This window comes from Grammomys surdaster, unplaced genomic scaffold, assembly GCF_004785775.1.
Source record: "Grammomys surdaster isolate TR1022 unplaced genomic scaffold, NIH_TR_1.0 126163, whole genome shotgun sequence".
In the NCBI taxonomy this organism is placed as follows: Eukaryota; Metazoa; Chordata; class Mammalia; order Rodentia; family Muridae; genus Grammomys; species Grammomys surdaster.
In genome coordinates this window covers 4,884,670-4,905,906 of record NW_021620970.1, presented here as the reverse complement: position 1 = coordinate 4,905,906, position 21,237 = coordinate 4,884,670, and the positions used below count along the sequence as shown (strand labels likewise).

At 39.6% G+C, this 21,237-nt stretch overlaps 2 pseudogenes; both read right to left on the bottom strand.

Moving 5' to 3' along the window:
* Window positions 1-4,991: 4,991 nt before the first annotated feature.
* On the bottom strand, window positions 4,992-5,837 carry LOC114612511 (annotated as a pseudogene).
* Window positions 5,838-11,896: 6,059 nt separating this feature from the next.
* LOC114612517 lies at window positions 11,897-12,779 on the bottom strand (annotated as a pseudogene).
* Between the last annotated feature and the right edge of the window lie 8,458 nt (window positions 12,780-21,237).

Below are 21,237 nucleotides of genomic sequence, written 5' to 3'. Positions count from 1 at the left end.
TATGAATCCTGCCAACCAAAGAGTATGGGAGATCTTTCCAGCTTCTGGGATCTTCAATTTCTTTCTTCAGAGATTTTAAGTTCTTGTCATACAAATCTTTCACTTGCTTGGTTAGATTCACACCAAGGTATTTTATTTTAATTTTTTTGTGTGACTATTGTGAAGAGTATGGTTTCCCTAATTTCTTTCTCAGCCTGTTTATCCTTTGAGTAGAGGAAGGCTACTGATTTGTGATAATTTTAAATCCAGCCACTTTGCTGATATTGTTTATAAGGTTTAGGAGTTCTCTTGCAGAAGTATTGGGATCACTTAAGTATACTACCATATCATCTGCAAGTAATGTTATTTTGACTTCTTCCTTTCCTATTTGTATCCCTTTGACCTCCTTTTGTTGTCTAATTGCTCTGGCCAAGATTTCAAGTACTGTATTGAAAGGTAGGGAGAGAGTGAGCAGCCTTGTCTAATCCCTGATTTTAGTGGGATTGCTTCAAGTTTCTCTCCATTTAGTTTGATGCTGGCTACTGGTTTGCTGTATATTGCTTTTACTTTATTTAGATATGGGCCTTGAAATCCTGATCTTTCCAGGACTTTTACCATGAACTGGCATTGAACTTTGTCAAATGCTTTCTCAGCATCTAACGTAATGATCCTGTTTTTTTTTTTTCCTTTTGAGTTTGTTTATATAGTGGATTACATTGATGGATTTCCTAATATTGAAATATCCCTTTATTTCTGGGATAAAGCCTACTTGATCATGATGGATGATTGTTTTGATGTGTTCTTGGATTTGGTTTGTGATAATTTAATTTGCATCTATATTCATAAGGAATATTGATCTGAAGTTCTCTTTGTTTGTTGGGTCTTTGTGTGGTTTAGGTATGAGCGTAATTGTGGTTTCATAGAATGAATTGGGTGGTGTTCCTTCTGTTTCTATTTTGTGGAATAGTTTGAAGAGAATTGGTATTTGGTCTTCTTGGAAGGTATGATAGAATTCTGCACTAAAACCATCTGGTCCTGGGCAATTTTTGGTGGACAGACTTTTAATGAGTGCTGCTATTTCTTCCGGGGCTGTGGGGTAGTTTAGGTGGTTTATCTGATCATAATTTAACTTTGTTACCTAGTATCTGTCTAGAAATTTGTCCATTTCATCCAGATTTTCCAGTTCTGTTGAGTATAGGCTTTTGTAAAAGGATATGATGAGTTTTTGAATTTCCTCAGTTTCTGTTGTTGTGTCTCCCTTTTCAGTTTTGATTTTATTAATTTGGATGCTGTCTCTGTACCCTCTGCTTAGTCTGGCTAAGGATTTATCTATCTTGTTGATTTTCTCAAAGAACCAGCTCTTGGTTTTGTTGATTCTTCGTATAATTCTTTTTGTTTTTACTTGGTTGATTTCAGCCCTGAGTTTGATTATTTCCTGTCCTCTATTCCTCTTGGATGTATTTGCTTCTTTTTGTCCTAGAGCTTTCAGCTGTGCTGTCAAGTTGCTGGTGTATGCTTTCTCCAGTTGCTTTTTGTAGGCACTTAGAGCTATGAGTTTTCCTCTTAGCACTGCTTTCATTGTCTCACAAGTTTTGGTATGGTGTGCCTTCATTTTCATTAAATTCTAAAAAGTCTTTAATTTCTTTCTTTATCTCTTCCTTGGCCGATTTATCATTGAGTAGAGCATTGTTCAGTTTCCACTTGTAAGTGGGCTTCCCATTGTTTTTGTTGTTATTGAAGACCAGTCTTAATTAGGGGTGATCTGATACGATGCACAGGATTATTTCAATCTTCTAGCGTCTGTCAAGGCCTGTTTTGTGACCAATTATATGGTCTATTTTGTAGAAGGTACCATGAGGTGCTGAGAAGAAGGTATACTTTTGTTTTAGGATGAAATGTTCTATAGATATCTTCTAGATCCATTTGGTTCAACTTCTCTTAGTTTCACTGTGTCTGTGTTTAGTTTCTGTTTCCATGTTCTGTCCATTGCTGACAGTGGGGTGTTTAAGTCTTCCACTATTATTGTGTGAGGTGCAATGTGTGCTTTGAGCTTTAGTAAAGTTTCTTTTATGAATGTGGTTGCCCTTGCATTTGGAGCATAGATATACAGAATTGAGAGTTCATCTTGGTAGATTTTTCTTTTGACAAGTATGAAGTCTCCTTCCTTATGGTTTTAATAACTTTTGTTGAAAGTTGATTTTAATTCAATTATAGAATAGCTACCCCAGCTCGTTTCTGGTGACCATTTGCTTGGAAAATTATTTTGATCCTTTTACTTTGAGGTAGTGTCTGTCTTTTTCACTGAGGTGTATTTTCTGTATACGGCAAAATGATGGGTCCTATTTACATATCCAGTCTGTTAATCTAGGTCATTTTATTGGGGGAATTGAGTTCATTGATGTTAAGAGATATTAAATAGAAGTCATTGTTGCTTCCTGTTATTTTTGTTGTTAGAAGTGGAATTATGTTTGTGTGGCTATCTTCTTTTGAGTTTGTTGGAGGAAGAATCCTTTCTTGCAATTTGTAGGGTGTAGTTTCCCTCCTTTTGTTCAAGTTTCCCTCTACTATCCTTTGTAGAGCTGGATTTGTGGAAAGATATCGTGTAAATTTGATTTTGTCATGGAATATCTTGGTTTCTCCTTCTACGATAATTTAGAGTTTTGTTGGGTATAGTAGCCTGGTCTGGCATTTGTGTTCTCTTAGGGTCTATATGACATCTGTCCAGGATCTTCTGGCTTTTGTATTCTCTGGTGAGAAGTCTGGTGTAATTCCTATAGGTCTACCTGTATATGTTACTTGACTTTTTTCTCTTACTACCTTTAATATTCTTTCTTTGTTTTGTGCATTTGATGTTTTGATTATTATGTAATGGGAGGAATTTCTTTTCTGATCTAGTGTATTTGGAGTTCTGTAGGCTTCTTGTGTGTTCTTGGGAATCTCTTTCTTTAGGTTAGAGAAGTTATCTGGTATAACTTTGTTGAAGGTTTTTGTTGGCACTTTAAGTTGTGAATCTTTGCTCTCTTCTGTATCTATTATCCTTAGGTATGGTCTTCTCATTGTGTCTTGGATTTCTTGGATGTTTTGGGTTAGGAGCTTTTTGCATTTTTCATTTTGCATTTTCTTTTACAGTTGTGTCAATGTTTTCTATTGCATCTTCTGCACCGGAGATTCTCTCTTCTATCTCTTGTATTCTGTTGATGATGTTTGCATCTATGACTCCTGATCTCTTTCCTTGGTTTTTCTATCTCCAGAGTAGTCTCCCTTTGTGTTTTTTAATGTTTCTTCTTCCATTTTTAGATCATGAATGTTTTTGTTCAATTCCTTCGCCTGTTTGGTTGTGGTTTCCTGTAATTCTTTAAAGAAATTTTGTGTTTCCTCTTTAAGGAGGAGGTTCTCCTGTATTTCTTTAAGGGAGTTAATTATATCCTTCTTAAAGCCCTCTATCATCATCATAAGAACTGATTTTAAATCTGAATCTTGGTTTTCCTGTGTGTTTGGATATCCATGACTTGCTATGATAGGAGAACTGGGTTCTGATGATGCCAAATAACCTGGGTTTCTGTTGCTTACATTCTTGTGCTTGCCTTTAGCTATTCTGTTATCTCTAGTGATACCTGTACTCACTGTCTCTGATTGGAGCCTGTCTCTCCTGTTATCTTGGTTGTGTCAGAGCTCTTCAAAGTCCAGCTGTTTCTGTGATCCTGTGATCCTAGGTGTCAGAGCACCTGGGAGTCAGGCTGCCTCTGGGTTCCTGTAATCCTATGATCCTGGGCGTGTTACAGCTCTTGTAAGTCCAGCTTCTTCTGAGTGTGTGGGATTGGTTGCAGAAGTAGCACCCAAGATCTGTTCAGTGCACTGGTTCAGATTGTTTGGAATCTGTGACAATGGGTCAGGGTATGGTGTCTTCATGGGAGCAGACCAGCTAGGAGTCAAGTGCTCTGGGTGCAGTGGATCCTCAACTGCTCTGGGTTAAAAAGATCCTCTAGGATGGGTCAGAATATGGTGTCTTCCTGGGAGTAGACCAGCTATGAGTCTGTCCCAGCAAGAGGGACCAGGAGGAGGGGCCACAAGGGGAGTAATATTTGGAAGGGTGGAGTTTTGGAGTGTGATGAGTCCCTAGTGAGCTGCTGGTCTCCCATCTGCAGCTGTGGGACTTTGGGTCATTGGGGGAGGGTTCTTATCAACTCTTCTGAGTGCTGCAGTTCTTCTGGGATGGTTCAGTATATAGTGTCTTCTCAGGAGCAGACCAGTTGTGAGTCTGCTCCAGCAAGAAGGACTAGGAGGAAGGATGAACTATTTCTTTCTTAATGCTTTCTGCTTACTTAGTTTTTGGTTCCTAATGGTTATTCCATAGTTCTCTTGTGCATGCCTTCCCAAGTTAGCAGGAGGCATGCATCCACAAAACATTCTCTTTTCAGTGAAAATCCTATCTGAGGTGCTTACTCAGTAACCCTACATAGGTTAAGGGATTGTAATCAGGATTAGCCCTGAATATAGTATCAGTCGTGAAGTAGGTGTTTTAGAATATGTTTGTCAGCTGGTAGTAGTAAGTGAGGTAGGTCACAAAAGTAGCAAGTTTGAGCTAGGCTATAAATGCATAAATTAACATAAGCACATATACATAATTAACATTTTACGAAATTATACCCTCATTCTATATGTTGTACTTGTATTCTTTTTATTCCATTATGTTTTATATGAAAACTCACTAGTAGGGCTGGAAAGATAGCTCAGCAGTTAAGCATGCATACTACTTTGCAGAGTTTGGCTGCCAGAACCCACTTCTGGCAGTTCAAAATCTCATGATCAGCCTTTCAGGTACCTACATTCACACCCACATACGTGCTCATAATTAAAACTGAAACAATAAATATTTAGAAATTACAGGTTGGGGGTCAAGTAATTTATTTTGTAAACAAAAGGCACAGGGTTTTATCTCTAGCCCACTGGGCAGGGTTCTGCTGGCCTCGGCAGGGCAGGGTGCAGGCTCTCAGAGGGCTGAGGCCTCCACTTTACTTGCAGGCAATGAGTGTGTTCCCCAGCACCATGATGACTGAGTCCCGAAGCAGGAATATCTTGGAGATGTAGTGGTCCTTGTTGACAGGCTTGGACTTGCCCTTGCGGCTCTTGGGGACCCACATCTCCTTCACATTTTCCAGCATCATGTTGCAGTGTCTGTCAAAGACCTTCACCAGGCCCAGGAGCTTCTTGTGAGATAGTTAATGAGCACTTGCGTGTTGCTCTTGACCGACTGCATCAGCACTGAGAGAGAACTTTGTAGGACCGTGAAAGGATGATTTGGTCTCCCTGGTAGAGCACTGGTCTTGAGATAGCCGGAGACCCAACAGGTATCCACTGCCTGTGTAGGGACCGCACATATCTCGCCATGCCCCCGGATTCCAGACTCCTGACACAAGGTCTACATCTCCATTAACCTGCACCTTGCAGTCACGTTTGGCTATGCAGCCCCTCCCAAAGAGGTGTTACCTAACACAGCGAGAGGGCGAGGGTGTTACTGTAGGCTTCTGCCTCGAGAGATTTCCATATTCATGAGTTACCTAAAGGCCAGAAGGCATAGCCAATTACTTATTCCTTCCAAGTTCCTCCTCTCTTCCCCCTCCCTATTTAAGCCAGGCCCACTCGTAAGTGGGGGGGTGCACATCTAGAACATCTTTCACATGCCATGATAATAAAACTCTTGGAACCCTGGACTTTCTCATGTTATTGAGGTCTGCCGTTGTGGAAAGCTTCCCTGTGCTTCCAGTGGCACCTGCAGTACTTGTGTTGAATTACTCCTCTTCCTGCTTCTGCAGCTCCTCTGGGGTAGTCTCACTCTTGGGTTTATTGAGGAGACCCATGGTGGAGGTTTTGCTCGCAGTTCACTCCTGCCTCCAAGCCTATTGCTCTAGCCTCCGGAGTATCGGGGATCAAGTAATTTACTTCCATATGCTAGGTTGACACTGGACAACAAAAAGGGTCCTTTTTGTTTTTTGTTTTTGTTTTTTTGAAAAGTAAATTGCAATCATAGAGGCTTAGGGGCACTCCAGGAGTGAGTAGTTTGGAAAGAAAAAAAAAGTCGACTAATTCTCCTTAAACTTATTTATGGTAGAACAAACTAAATAAACAAGAAGACAACAATAACAACAAAACAATATTAGGTGATATGTTAATGAAATAGCTGGCTATACTTTGCAATTACAACAACCTCACAGTCCAAAATCAAGATATCCAAAATATGAAAGGAGACGAAAGAATACATCACACTCTGTCTAATCTTAAACAATTATTTTCTAAATGAGAACAATTAAGAGCATCTTCAAAACTTTTAAGAATTGAATTCTCATTTCTAGATATATTTGTAAATATAAAGCCAGCAGTAAATACCAGTCATAATTCTAGAAATTTTAAAAAATAGTTCACGTGCTAGCAAAACCCTGTGTCCATCTTTCCTTTCTGGCTCATATTTTGGAGAAGGAACTGAGACATGGAGAGGTTAAATAACTATGACTAGGTTTCAGGTAAGTCTGAGTATTAGGCAGTGTTGTGTCCTAGTCCATGATCTTAACCAATGCCAGATGGCTACCAACTCCACTTGATTGAATAAGTTAGTATTTTGTGATTTTTCTGGGATTTCTTGAGATTGACTCAGCTATAGAAAATCAACAATTTCTTTTTATGTTAATAACCACCCTGTATTGAGTTTACTTTTTTGAGTACGTTTATCAACCTTTCCACAATTTTATGGCTCTCATAGAACAAATGGTTTCATCACAAAACTTTTTTTTAATCTTTTATCCTACACATGAGAAAATTGAGGCTATGTAACTGAATAATTTGTGCAAGTTCATGCAGCTGTAGATAGTCAGGGAAGGTCTCATATCCAGGTTTTTGAAATCTAGCAGAGAGAGTGGGATTTAGTTTCAGTCTTTCACATTTGGATGGTGTCTTAGGGTTTCCATTGCTGTTAAGAGAAACCATGATTAAATCAACTCTTCAGACACACCAGAAGAGGGCACTGGATCCTGTTACAGATGGTTGAGAGCCACCATGTTTCTGAAAATTGAAATCAAGACCTCTGGAAGAGGGGGCTGGAGAGATGGCTCAGAGGATAAGAGCACTGACTGCTCTTCCAGAGGTCCTGAGTTCAATTCCCAGCAACCACACGGTGGCTCACAACCATCTGTAATGGAATCTGATGTCCTCTTCTGATGTGTCTGAAGACAGTTACAGTGCATTTACATAAAAATAATAAATAAATCTTTTTTAAAAAAAAGACCTCTGGAAGAGCAATCAGTGCTCCTAACTGATGAGCCACCTCTCCAGATGTGCCCCTCCGGGCAAGCAAGTACTATAAAGGACATTTAACTGGCTCTAGTTACAGGTTCAGAGGTTCAGTCCATTATAATCACAGCAGGACAGATGGCAGTGTGCAGGCAGGCCGACATAGCTCTAGAGGAGCTGAGAGTTCTTCATCTTGTTCTGAAGACAACAGGAGAAGACTGATTCCCACTTGGAGGAGGGTTTTAAAGCCTAACCCTACAGTTATACACTTCCTCCAACAAGGCCACATCTCCTAGCAGTGCCACTCCCTAGGCCAAGCATTCAAATCACCACAGATAGCCATCCCCAGCACTAGTAGTTGAAGAGGCTGTCATTTCTTGAATGTATGTTTTTGGCAACTTTGTAATGAGTCAGGAAAATATAGTTGTCTGGATTTACTTGTGGATTCCTCACACTATTATCTTTGTTCATGTGTTCTTTTTGTGTTCATGCTGTCCTGTTTTTGTTGCTGTTGTCATCATCGTTGTTGTTTCTTTGTTTCATTGAAACATCTGTATGTAGTAAGGGACAGTGATAGCTGTGTTGTTCATGTTTACTTCCTCACTCCTCATTGTCTATGAACTGTTATGCCCTGATTGCAAGGTCCTCACAGACTACTGGGAGTCCAACTTTTACGCAAATGCAAAGAGTCTTTACTAAAGCTCCAGCTCAGACCCTCCAACCTCTCCAGTACAGTGGAAAATGTGGCAGGTCTTGAGCTGGTACAAGCCTTGCCTATTTATCATGCTATAGTAGAGTGAGGTGCTTTCCAACTTGGCAGTCATATGATTGGTTGACATTTCCTTGCACACCTCTAAAGATTTCAGCTTGGTATGAACTATGATTGCTAGCTTAATCAATCTACTTTAAGACAGAAGGTACATTACCCTTAAGAATTGATTGGTTGATGCTAGGGGTAGATTGGCTATTTGCTCAGGAGAGTTATGATTGTTGCCAGGCTGACATGGTTCTTGGAACAAGTTGAGGTTTGTTTGTTTGTTTGTTTGTTTTTTCTGTAGCTTAGTTCATTCAGAGAGCAAGTTAATCATATATTGGAGTCTGGAAGCAAAATGGAGTAAGCTGGGCCCTTCATGGACATCTTTCTTTCTTGAAAGATCATTAATAGTATATGTCCTTTATAAAAGAAGCCTTCTATGCCATATTTTTACTATACTTTTTATATCCTTAAGTATATTTAGATATGCAGCCACCTACCATGTGTAATAAAAGTTAATCAGTAGAGTAACATGCTGTAAAAGTTTACAGGCTAGGAGAAATAAGTAGTACTGTATAGCTTAGGTGTGTCATAGGACACAGCATCTGGACTGATGTAACTATACTTACTACATGATGATATAGTGTCATGATGCATGTCTCAGAATACATCCTCATCATTAAATGATGGTTCATGACTGGATGCTCTTTTGAATGGTTCCAAGATATATACTGTGATTAAGTGAAACAAATCTACCCAAAGGATATATTGGATGGTTAGGTTCAAACCGATTCGAGTTTTTTTTTTTCCCAAATGATTCAAACATCATTTTATACTCATTATTTTTATTTATTTTTGTTTAGTTTTTTGTTACAGTTCAGACTTTATCTCCTTCCTTCTGACTGTTCCACATCCTATACCTCTTCCCCCTGCCTCTTAGAGGATATCCCCTCACCCCTATACTCACCCCACCAAACCTCCCCATACCTTGGGGCCTCCAGTCTCTTGAGGGTTAGATGCATCTTCTCTGACTGAGTCCAGACCTAGAAGTCCTCTGCTGTGTGTGGTGGGGGCCTCATATCAGCTAGTATATGCTGCCTGGTTGGTGGCTCAGTGTGTATGAGAGATCTTGGGGGTCCAGGTTAATTGAGACTGCTGGTCTTCTTATAGGGTCCCCCACATTCTCAGCTTCTTTCAACTTTTACCTAATTCAATTACAGGGGTCACTAGCTTCTTTCCATTGGTTGGACATAAATACCTACATCTGACTCACCTGCTTGTTGGGCCTTTTTGAGGGCAGTCACGATAGGCCCATTTTTGTGAGCATACCATAGCATCAGTAATAGAGTCAGGCCTTGGGACCTCCCAATTTGGGCCTGTCACTGGATCTTTTTTTCCTCAGGCTCTTCTCCATTTTTGTCCCTGCAGTTCTTTCAGCCAGGAACAATTTTGGGTCAGAGTTTTTGACTGTGGGATGGTAACCCCATTTTTCCTCTTTATGCCCTGTCTTTCTACTGGAGATGATACTGCAGTCCCTCTTCCAAATTCAGCTTTGAATTAGAATCTTTTATTATCTGTTAGCACTGGTGTAATTGCTTTCTTGGTACTGGCAAAAGGTTGCTGTATATTTGACCTGAGAATTCTATAAATTCTCTGCTCAACTGTCTTCTGTGAACCCTTTCTTCAGATCGGTAAATATGACGGACTGTAAAATTGTCTGGTTTTGATACAACTCACCACAAATTTAACTGATTTAAAAAAGTTTCTCCTGATTTAGACCTAATAGTATATGTTTATTTCTGTAACCAAACAGGCCAGAGACAAGCATATAATAAAACTCTCTGGACCATCAGATGACCCCAATATCATACTTCATTTTATTACTTAACAGTTAGCTGATGCTGATCTCTATTTTTTTTAACATATTTGTATATATCTTCTAGCTAAAATTCAGGCTCAGTTGAACATGGTTCTAGGCACTTGTGATTCTAGATAGTTTGGAGGCTGCGGCGGCCGAAGATTCCTTTGGAGCTGAAGAATTGGCAGTCAGTCTGAGCAGCATAGTGAGAATCCAGCTTAAAGCCATAAAGTTTGAAACATCTTCCAGTCTAACTAAAATTTATTATAAAGAGCAAATGAAATGTAAGTGATGGAAGTTAATAAATAGAAAATGTGGAATTCTAATTTTATTTTTTGAATTTGGTTTGTGTTAGGCCTCACACAAGCCTTTGAAAAGATGAAACTGTTCATTGCTGTTGTCATTGACTCTTTACTTTGATATTAATTTATCACGTATTTTTCTCAGTATGCTACCATGTGTGGTTATGTTGTTATTTAAGTATTCAAAATAAAATTTCTCTGGTAACCCTTTTTACTTAAAAGATTGTATTTACTAGATAATGTATTTAATGCTTTTTTCATGCATTTTAGAACAAATGAGTGTTTTTATTGTTTTATTAGGGTATTTGATAAATAGGAAAGGTACAGTTGTAATACAGTTACTATATGTTTGCTTCACAGAGTTTTCATATCATCAGTTACTGTTAGATAAATTAGTCAAAAGGTTCATATCCAAAAGGAGACTTAATTATGTTTGCCATATTAGTAATATTTAAAAAATGTTGATATCCAATTTTGTGAGCTTAAATTCAGCTTTCTGTCTCCTGTTATTTTGCAAATCAACGTGGATAATCTCAAATCAACAATGCCCTTTACGTTTTAAGCATTATAGATGTGTGGTATGGCTAACCCCGGTTGTGAACTTGACTACATCTGAAATTAAGTAAAAGACAAGGAGCTGGGCCTGCCTGTGGAAGATTATCTTGATTGCACCATTTGAGGTAGGAAGATCCAACCCTTCTGGTGACAGCCCACATAAAAAGACATTGAAGAAAGAAGCTTTTGCTTTTTGTCTGCTTGTTCTTATTCACACTAGCAGATTCATCTATCTTGCTGTTGAGCCATTCCTTCACTGATGGATGAACTTCTTCTCCATCATTCCAATATAGACCGAAGACCAGTGGCTCTCTAGAATTTTTCTGGGCCTATAGCACCAGATTGAGAGTATTGAAGTACCTGGACCATGGCCTATAATCCACTTTAATTAAGACCCTGTGTGTGTGTGTCTTTTCATTATAGAGAACACTGACTAATACGTATGACATTAATTTTTTTACCCTTTGCTATTTCAATTAATCAATTTTGTCCTTTATCTTTTACTGATCAATGTGGACTAAATTATAACTGAAACATTTTTATAAAATAACACTTTGAAGGCTTTTAGTAACATACTGTGACTTAGTGAAGTATATTAACATTTTGGAGCAGGCTGTTGATTTAAAACCACTTAGTATTTGAATCAATTTTAATTTTTGTTTAAATTATAGTTGTGAGGAATTTTGAATACCTCAGTGCACTTATATTTCCTTAAAAGGGTCTGGTAAATTTGTGGCTGTATAAAATCTACCCAGCTTCGTGTTACCTCTGCCTTATTGTGCTATTATTAGATACCTAAAGCATAGAGTGAAATAACAAAGCAAGTAGGTATCTTAGACATGTCCTCATTACTTTCAATAGATTAGCCAGTATGATTATTATTTACCCATTAAAACAACAACTAAGAGTTATACATTAAAAGCTTTTTGATTCCTTATAAATTTCACATCTTATACCCCAATTCCTTTAGTGTCCCCATTCCTTTGTATCTGCCCTCTGCACCTGCAACATCCCTGCCAAAAGAAAATACAAAACACAAATAAAAAAAATCTCATTGTAGAAGATTCAACATGTCACAGTGTGTCATGAAGTATACTCCTTTGTCCACACATTTTTTTTTCTTTAAGAGATTCTTTGCTAGATGCTATTTCAAGAAGATGCCCAGATCTATCCCAGGAATGTGGATACTCTCTCTCTATAGATTGCAGGGAGTGAGGAGTTTCTTAAGAAGAGCTCGAGAGGCTGGGGACACAGAGTCTCAGGGTAGAAGCAGAACTGGAAAGCCCCAGACATGTATGTGCTACTTCCATGCTTCCAGGCTAGGGAGCAGGGAAGAGAGGACCATGACCTGTCAGGATTCTCTCCGTCAGATATATTGGAGGTTTGATGAACAGGGGTTGAACACCTCTTTATGCCAGGAGACCAACCATAGTGAGCAGTATTACACAGTTGGAAGGCTGAGCCTGGAACATGAGCAGGAGCTGTCTCCTGTGTAGTATCACCTCTGGCCTGAAGATAACTCCATTGAACACATGAAACATTGCTGTGGACCAAGTCCACTGCTTGATAGGGGACATGTGACAGGGCCACAATCTGGAGGTTTGGAGCCATTGTTGCCCTGTTCTGGGACCACACGGCTCCAGGAGGTGGTGACATTGAGGCCAGCCTCTATCACCAGAAGTGTAGCATTCACCAAATTCACACCTGCCTATTTTGACAGTTCTCTCGGAAGGTTGACAATGACTGCAAGGATCAGTCAGACCCCAGCATTCTTCAGGGATGTCCCTTGTATCAGTACCAGAATGACCCTTTAGGGGAGCCAGCCTAGGTGAGCGAGCATCTGTGTGTCCATTGCTTCTGTCAGAGCAGTCCATGGCTTGGTGTGTGGGAAGAAGGTACTGGTAAAGTCCTGGGCTTTCACAATCTCTGTTAGAGATTTCCCCTTCACCATATCCACAAATTGGACTTTGATTTCCTCCCCACAGTGGTTCTGGGCCTCCTTGGTGCTGGCACCCAGGTGGGGACAAAGTACAGAGCAGGGTACCTTCATCAACGGTCCTTCCTTGAGCACTGAAGGGCCCTGCTTAAAATTACAAACCTTATTTTACTTTCAGACTCAATTTTATCTTAACTTGACCCTAGATTGAACTCAATTACTGGAAAAACCCTAACTTGTTCCAGGAACTGAGACATCTCTAGCAACAGCCACTCCATTCCTAGTGACAGTCAATTATTCTTATAAGGAAAGCACCTAATGTTCCAGATGTCCTTAAAATAGATTACTTAAGTGAGCAACCACTGTCCATACCAAGTTGAAATCATCACTAGCCAATAGAAATGTGCCAAGCTGTAACTCTTAAATGTCAATCAATCATGTAACTGTCAAGTTGAAAAGCCTCTTTTCCCACCATACCTGTGATAAAAAAGACAAGGCTTCCCCAGCTCAGGGCCTTCTATATCCATCCACTACATTGGAGAGGTTGGAGGGTCCAAGATCCAGTTTGAATTTTGCATGCGAGTGGATTCACAGTGGTTTTGAGTGGTCTGTGGGGACCTCGAGATCAGTACATAACAAGCACAGTTCACTACTCACAGGTCCTTCTAGCACCAGGAAATGGTGCTGTCATTCAGCAAACCTGTGATGGAGGGGTAGAAGAGGAGTGTGGACAGTGATGAAATCACAGAGAGATATCATACAATACTACCTAGTTCATTCTATAAAGCCATAGTTAGCACTGATACCTTAAACACAAAGACACAGCAAAGAAAGAGAACTTCAGACCAATTTCACTTTTGAATATCAATGCAAAAATAGTCAATAAAATTCTCACAAACCAAATCCAAGAACACATCAAAACCATCATTTACCATGATCAAGTAGGCTTCATCCCAGGGATGCAGGGATGGTTCAATATACAAAAATCCATCAACATAATTCACTATATAAACAAACTCTAAGAAAAAAATCAAATGATCATCTAATTAGATGTTGAAAAAGCCTTTGAAAAAATACAACAACCCTTCATGTTAAAAGTATTGGAGAGATAAAGAAGTCAAGGCCCATACCTAAACACAATAAAGATAGTATACAGAAACCAACAGTCAACATCAAATTAAATACAGAGAAACTTGAAGCAATCCCACTAAAATCAAGGACTAGACAAGGCTGCCCACACTCTCCCTACCTATTCAACACAGCACTCAAAGACCTAGCCAGAGCAGCTAGACAAGAAAAGGACAAAAAGGAGATACGAATTGGAAAGGAAGGAATCAAAATATCACTATTTGCAGCTGATATGATAGTATACATAAGCAACACCAAAAATTCTACCAAAGAACTCCTACAGTTTATAACTTCAGCAAAGTGGTTGGATATAAAATTAACTCAAACAAATCAGTAGCTGTCCTTTATACAAATGATAAATGGGCTAAGAAAGAAATTAGGAAAACAACACCCTTCACAATAGCCACAAGTAATACTAAATATCTTGGTGTAACTCTAACCAAGCAAGTAAAAGATCTTTATGACAAGAACTTCAAGTCCCTGAAGAAAGAAAATGAAGACTACCTCAAAAGATGGAAAGATCTCCTATGCTCATGGATAGGTGGGATTAACATAGTAAAAATTTGGCCATCTTATCAAAAGCAATCTACAGACTCATTGCAATTCCCATCAAAATTCCAACTCAATCCTTCACAGATAAAGAAAGAACAATTCTTGTTTTTAAAATCATTTTTATTGGATATTTTATTTAAATTTCAAATGTTATCACCTTTCCCCCTGCCCCCCCCAAATATTCCCTATCCCATGCTCCTTCCTTCTGCTTCTATGAGGATGTGCCTCCACCTACCTACCCATTCCACCTCCTTGCTCTCAAATTCCCCCACACTGGGGCATCCAGCTTTCATGGGACCAAAGATCTCCTCTCCCACTTATGCCCAACAAGGCCATCCTCCATACATATACAACTGGAGCCATGGGTCTCTCCCTATGTTGCGCTCCCAGGCTGGTAGTTTAGACCCTGGGAGCTCTAACTTCAATGATTAGCTGTGAGCATCCATCTCTGTATATGTCAGGCTCTGGCAGACCTCTAAGGAGACAGCTATATCTGGCTCCTGTCAGCATGTACTTCCTGACATCCAAATGCCCAGATGGAGCAGTCTCTGGACAGCCCCTTCCTCAGGTTCTGTCCCACATTTTGTCTCCATATTTGTTCTCATGAGTATTTTGTTACTCCCTCTAAGGAGGACCGAAGCACCCACACTTTGTTCATCCTTCTTCATGAGCTTCATGTGAACCGTGAGTTGTATCTTGAGTATTGTAGGCTTCTGGGCTAATATCCACTTATCAGTGAGTGCATACCATGTGTGTTCTTTTGTGATTGGGTTACCTCACTCAGGATGATATTTTCTAGATCCATTCATCTGCCTAAGAATTTCATGAATTCATTGCTTTTAATAGCTGAATAATACTCCATTGTGTAAATGTACAAAATTTTCCGTATCTATTCTTCTGTTGAAGGACATCTGGATTTCCAGCTTCTGGTTATTATAAATAAGGCTGCTATAAACATAGTGGAATGTGTATCCTTGTTATATGTTGGAGCATCTTCTGGGTATATGCCCAGGAGTGGTATAGCTGGGTCCTCAGATAATGCTATGTCTAATTATCTGAGGAACCGCCAGACTGATTTCCAGAGAGGTTGCACCAGTTTGCAATTCCATCAAAAATGGAGGAGTGTTCCTCTTTCTCCACATTCTTGCCAACATCTGCTATCATCTGAGTTTTTGATCTTAGCTATTCTGACTGGTTTGAGGTAGAATCTCAGGGTTGTTTTGATTTGCATTTTCCTGATGAGTAAGAACATTGAACATTTCCTTTTGTTGCTTCTTGGTCATTTGAGTTTCCTCAGTTGAGAATTCTTTGTTTAGCACTGTACCCCATTTTTAAAAAGGGTTATTTGATTGTTTGGTGTCTAATGTCTTGGGTTCTTTGTATATATTGGATATTAGCCCTCTATTTGATGTAGGATTGGTAAAGATCTTTTCCCAATCTATTGGTTGACATTTTGTCTTGTTGACAGTGTCTTTTGGGAAAGAGCAATTCTTAACTTCATAGGGAAAAATTAAAAAAACCCAGGATAGCCAAAACACTTCTCAACAATAAAAGAACTTCTAGGGGAAATCACCATCCCTCACCTCAAGCTGTGTTACAGAGAAATAGTGATAAAAAGTATTGATACAGAGATAGACTGTTCAATCAATGGAATAGAATTGAAGACCCAGAAATAAACCCACACACTCATGTAAACTTGATCTTTGAAAAAGAAGCCAGAACAATAAAGTGGAAAAAAGAAAATATCTTTAACAAAAGCAGCTGGTCTAACTGGCCATCTGTCTGTAGAAGAATACAAATTGACCCACATTTTTCACCTTGTACAAAGCTCAAATACAAGTGGGTGGAGGACCACAACAGAAATCCAGATATACTGAACCTAATAGAAGAGAAAGTGGAAAGTAGTCTCAAATGCATTGTCACAGGGGAAATTTTCCTGAAGTGAACACAAATGGCCCAGGCTCTAAGATCAACAATTGATAAATGGGACCTTATGAAACTGCAAAGATTTTGTAAGGCAAAGGGCATTTTTGACAGGAAAAAACAGCAGCCTACAGATTGAGAAATATCATCACTAACCCTACATCCCTGGGAGCCACTCATCCAGAGGACAGAGAGAACCAACTTCTTGGCATTGACTTCTGACTTATGTATGTGCACACCAAGCACTTTTATTTTATTCATTGATCCATATCATCAGCTCCAAGAGTGTCAAATTTCTATAAAAAGATATGTTATAATATTTGAATATAAGGGCCAGGTTGTTTTATTAATCTTATTCTTCCTATTATTTAGCCTAGAGTAGAGAATTATTTAACATTGAATAGGTGTCCAGAATTTCTTAAAAGGTTCCCATAGCATATTACTTTAAAAGAAAGATTTTTTTCTGTACTCTATACTAAGGAAAAGCAGTAGTAAGGAAGGAAAATGGTTTTGTGAGGAGAGTGGAGACTGAACAATTACAAAAAGTAGCAATGAGTACCCAAGGTTAATTAAAGCAGAGCTTTTGAGAGGTGGAAACAGGGAACCTGGTACCATTGGGAGGGTTGGAAACATCTTCTGGTAGATGTTGTGTATGAGGCTTTGAAAATTGATTATGTAGCCATCCTTTGGATATGAGGATAGTAGTGGTAAAACCCACAATTCTTTGAGATCAATGTAAATTAGAATGTTTCTCACCTCTGTTTTAATCAGCAGAGTCATGTTACAGCACTTGAGTTATAGTCTGTGTCAGTGATGTTGTCCTCAAGCTTTATTTCTCAGTATCTCAGTATAAATGTAAGCTTCTCAATAACTATGTGTTGGTAAATCTTATATCTTCTGCTAAGTTCATGTGTGTTCTGTAAACAAATTTTGAATTATATAAACAATTTTAGTGATTATTATTTTAATTGCAAAAATCCATGCAGTAGTCTACAATAATTAAATACCTGTATACAGGATTTAAAGAAAATAAATCTGAGTGATTAACATACATCTTCTTAAACTCTAAAAGAATGTGATTAATATAACAACTATACATATCTATGAAGTACAGTGTAGAATTTTAATGCATAAACACACTGTACTGATAAAATAAGGGTAATTAAAGTTTCTACTCACTTACTATTCTGTGTTTACATGTATTATACAGAATGCATTATTCTGAGTTATAGTCAATCTCTTTTGTTGGTTAATATGAGAACTTAATGTCTCTAAACTCTAACCATGCTTTAACTAGTCCTGCTTCCCTCTGTTCTTTCTTCTTTGTCCTTACTATTTTCTGGTAGTTATATTACACATTCTTCTTGATTTTTCTGTAAAAATCCACATACTGCAGAGAGTACCCCATATTTGTCATCTTTACAAATAACACTTAAAAAATTTATAATTTTTGAATAACAATACTTATAATTTAAGTAATTATATTAGATCTGTTAATCAACAATGGATTGATGCTCTTTATCTTACTAAAAATTACTGGAAGGAGGTTCAGAGGAAGGAGCCATCTCAAGTGTTATGGCAAATACCATTGGATTTACAGACTGGTCTTGACCCATGAAGACTCCATATCCTGACCCATCCTAGAGAAACCACTGCATTCAGAGCAGTGGGTAAGAAACTTCCCCCACAACCCTATATGCCCCAGAGCTGCAACTGGGAGCCTGGGGCACCCAGGACCCATTACCAGTTGTGGTTATATTTTAAATGGTGGCACCCTATCTGGTTTGTTCTTAATCAGCTACCATCTTCCCAACTAGGCTAGGCCTGAGGTCATGAGCAGCTGCTTCTCGATACTGCTGCTGCTGCTGCTGCTGTGGCACAGCAGCTGGCTCAGGTGGCCAGAGACACTGGCCCTGCCACCCACAAGACACTAGTGAGGGAGAGGGCTCTGCCAATCTTCCACGCTGTCTCCACAAGGCTGGGCTGGGCCCAGATCATCCCGTCATGCATGCAGTACCTGGTAGAAATGAGACTCTAGTGCTTAGATTCTCTGAAGGTTTTATAAGTTTGAAATGCTCCATAAACAAGGTGCCCACACAATTGGAAGTGTAAACCAATTAACTAACCTAGGTATAAGTTGTTATCCAGGACTGCTCTTGGCACATGCATGGTCATCTATGGCTCCTACATCTCTGCTCATCCCTAGTTGCTTCTCTTCCTTCACTCTTCCTCTCCTTAATCCTCTTTCTCTTGTTACTCTTCCCACGTTAGCTCCTCCCAACTTGTGGGAATATATGCCACTACAATTACCCACCCAAACCCCACTCTCCAGAATACCTCTCCCCTTCTGCCCCTCACTTGGTTCTTTAGACTGGGGCAGACTCTTAGCTGGTCTACTCCTGTGAAGATACCATATCCATTTGGGAGGAACCACTCCACTCAGAGCAGCAGAAGAACCACTGCACTCAGAGCAGCAGGATTTCTGGATCCCAGACACAGCCTGAGTCCCAGGAGCTCTTCTACCCAGGAGCCCAGGATCACAGGATTACAGAAACAGCTGGATGTGGGGCAGTGGGCTATGAGAGGCAGTTGAGTACCTGGTCAAGTGCAGACCTTGAACCCCAGAGATACTGAAGGGACAGTAGGTGTTTGGCCTTGGTCCTGGGCCCTGGTTGCTCTCACTTAGCTTCAGGCCTTCACAGCCCCTCCCAAAGAGATGTTTGTGGACATTGGTCACATAGCACAGGTAGAGGGAGTGACCACAGGCCTCAGAGCCTCAAGAAATCTCCATATTCGTGAGATACCTAAAGGCCAGAGGGTGTAGCCAATTAAGCATTTCTTCCCAGACCCTCCTACTTGCAAAAGGTATTAAACCTCAGGTTGTCCCTGAGTGGATGGGGTACAGCTTCATGGGGTACAGCTTCATCCACTTTCTGCTATGACAATAAACATGTTAAAACCATGGACTATCTCTCATATTTGGGACCCACCATGGGGAACTATGGAGAAGGTTTTTAACTACCAAGCCACTGCCTAATCTCCCACTGAAGACCCCTTTATGTTCCAGCCATGGAACCCATCAACTCAAGTGAGCTAGCAGAGCCAGCCAAGACCCAGTCAACCAAGCTGCTGTGACCAATAGTCTCATTCCACTTGGGGCACCACCAGAGCTCATCTTCTCCCCCTCCCCTCTTTGGCTGCAGGACTGTCCAGCGCATATGCCCCATCTTAATCCTTTAGCATCCTCTAAGTAGCACCTGAGAGTCCACGAGCTGAGACCAATCAGTCTCTGGCCATTTCTTAGCCCAGGGATGCCCAACCAAAGAGCTCTGGCCCATGCAGGGCCTCAGACTGTGTTCTCTCCACTCCAGAGTGGAGTCAAGTGGCTTCCCACAGCCCTACTTCATTTGGTGTAGCATGGAGTGAACTCAGTCAACATCCCGTGCTTCTGCCCCAGAGGTGTAACTACAGCCACCTAGGGCGGCAGATATGCAGAACCCACAACTCAGTCCACAAGAATACACACCTGCACACAACACAGTCCAACAGTTGTTCTCTGAGGAGTTCTGACACAAGCAAGATAACTGGAAAGATAGGCTCCAGTCAGACACATTGAGTTCAGGTAGCACTAGAGATAATCAGATGGCAAAAGACAAGCACAAGAATATAAACAATATAAACAACAGAAACCAAATTTACCTGGCATCATCAGAACCCAGTTCTCCCACCATAGCAAGTCTTGGACACCCCATCTCAGTGGAAAAGTAGGATTCAGATTTAAAATCACTTCTCACGATGATGATAGAGGACTTTAAGGACATAAATATCTCCCTTAAGGAAATATAGGAGAATGCAGGTAAACAGGTAGAAGCCCTTAAAAAGGAAACACAAAAATCCCTTAAAGAATTGCAAGAAAACACAATCAAACAAGTGAAGGAATTGAACAAAACCATCCAGGATCTTAACATAAAATTAGAAACAATAAAGAAATCTCAAAGGGAAACTACCATGGAGATAGAAAACCTAGGAAAGAGATCAGGAGTCATAGACACAAGTATAACCAACAGAATACAAGAGATAGAGAATCTCCTATACAGAAAATACCATGGAAAACATTGACACAACTGTAAAAGAAAGTGAAAAATGCAAAAAGCTCCTAAGCCAAAACATCCAGGAAGTTCAGGACACAATGAAAAGACCAAACCTAAGGATAATAGATATAGATGAGTGTAAAGATTCCCAACTTAAAGGGCCAGTAAACATCTTCAACAAAATTATAGAAGAAAATTTCCGTAAAGAGCTTCCCATGAACATACAAGAAGCCTACAAAACTCCAAATAGACTAGACCAGAATGGAAAATCCTCCAATTACACAATAATCAAAAAATCAAATGCACAAAACAAAGAAAAAATATTGAAAGGAGTGAGAGCAAAAGGTCAAGTTACATATAAAGGCAGACCTATCAGAATTACACCAGACTTCTCAACAGAGACTATTAAAGCCAGAAGATCCTAGACTGATATTATACAGACCCTAAGAGAACACAAATGCCAGCACAGACTACTATACCCAGCAAAACTCTCAATCACTATAGATGGATAAAGCAAGATATTCCATGACAAAACCAAATTTACACGATATCATTCCACAAATCCAGTCCTACAAAGGGTAATAGATAGAAAACTCCATCATCAGGAGGAAAACTACAACCCAGAAACAGCAAGAAAGTAATCTTACAACAAACCCAAAGAAGATAGCTACACAAATATAATTCCATCTTTAATAACAGCAATAACAGGAAGCAAAAATTATTTTTCTTTAATATCTCTTAACATCAATGGACTAAATTCCCAAATAAAAAGACAAAGACTAAAAGACTGAATACATAAACAGGACACAGAATTTTGCTGCATACAGGAAACACTTCAGTGACAAAGACAGACACTATCTCAGAGAAAAAGGATGGAA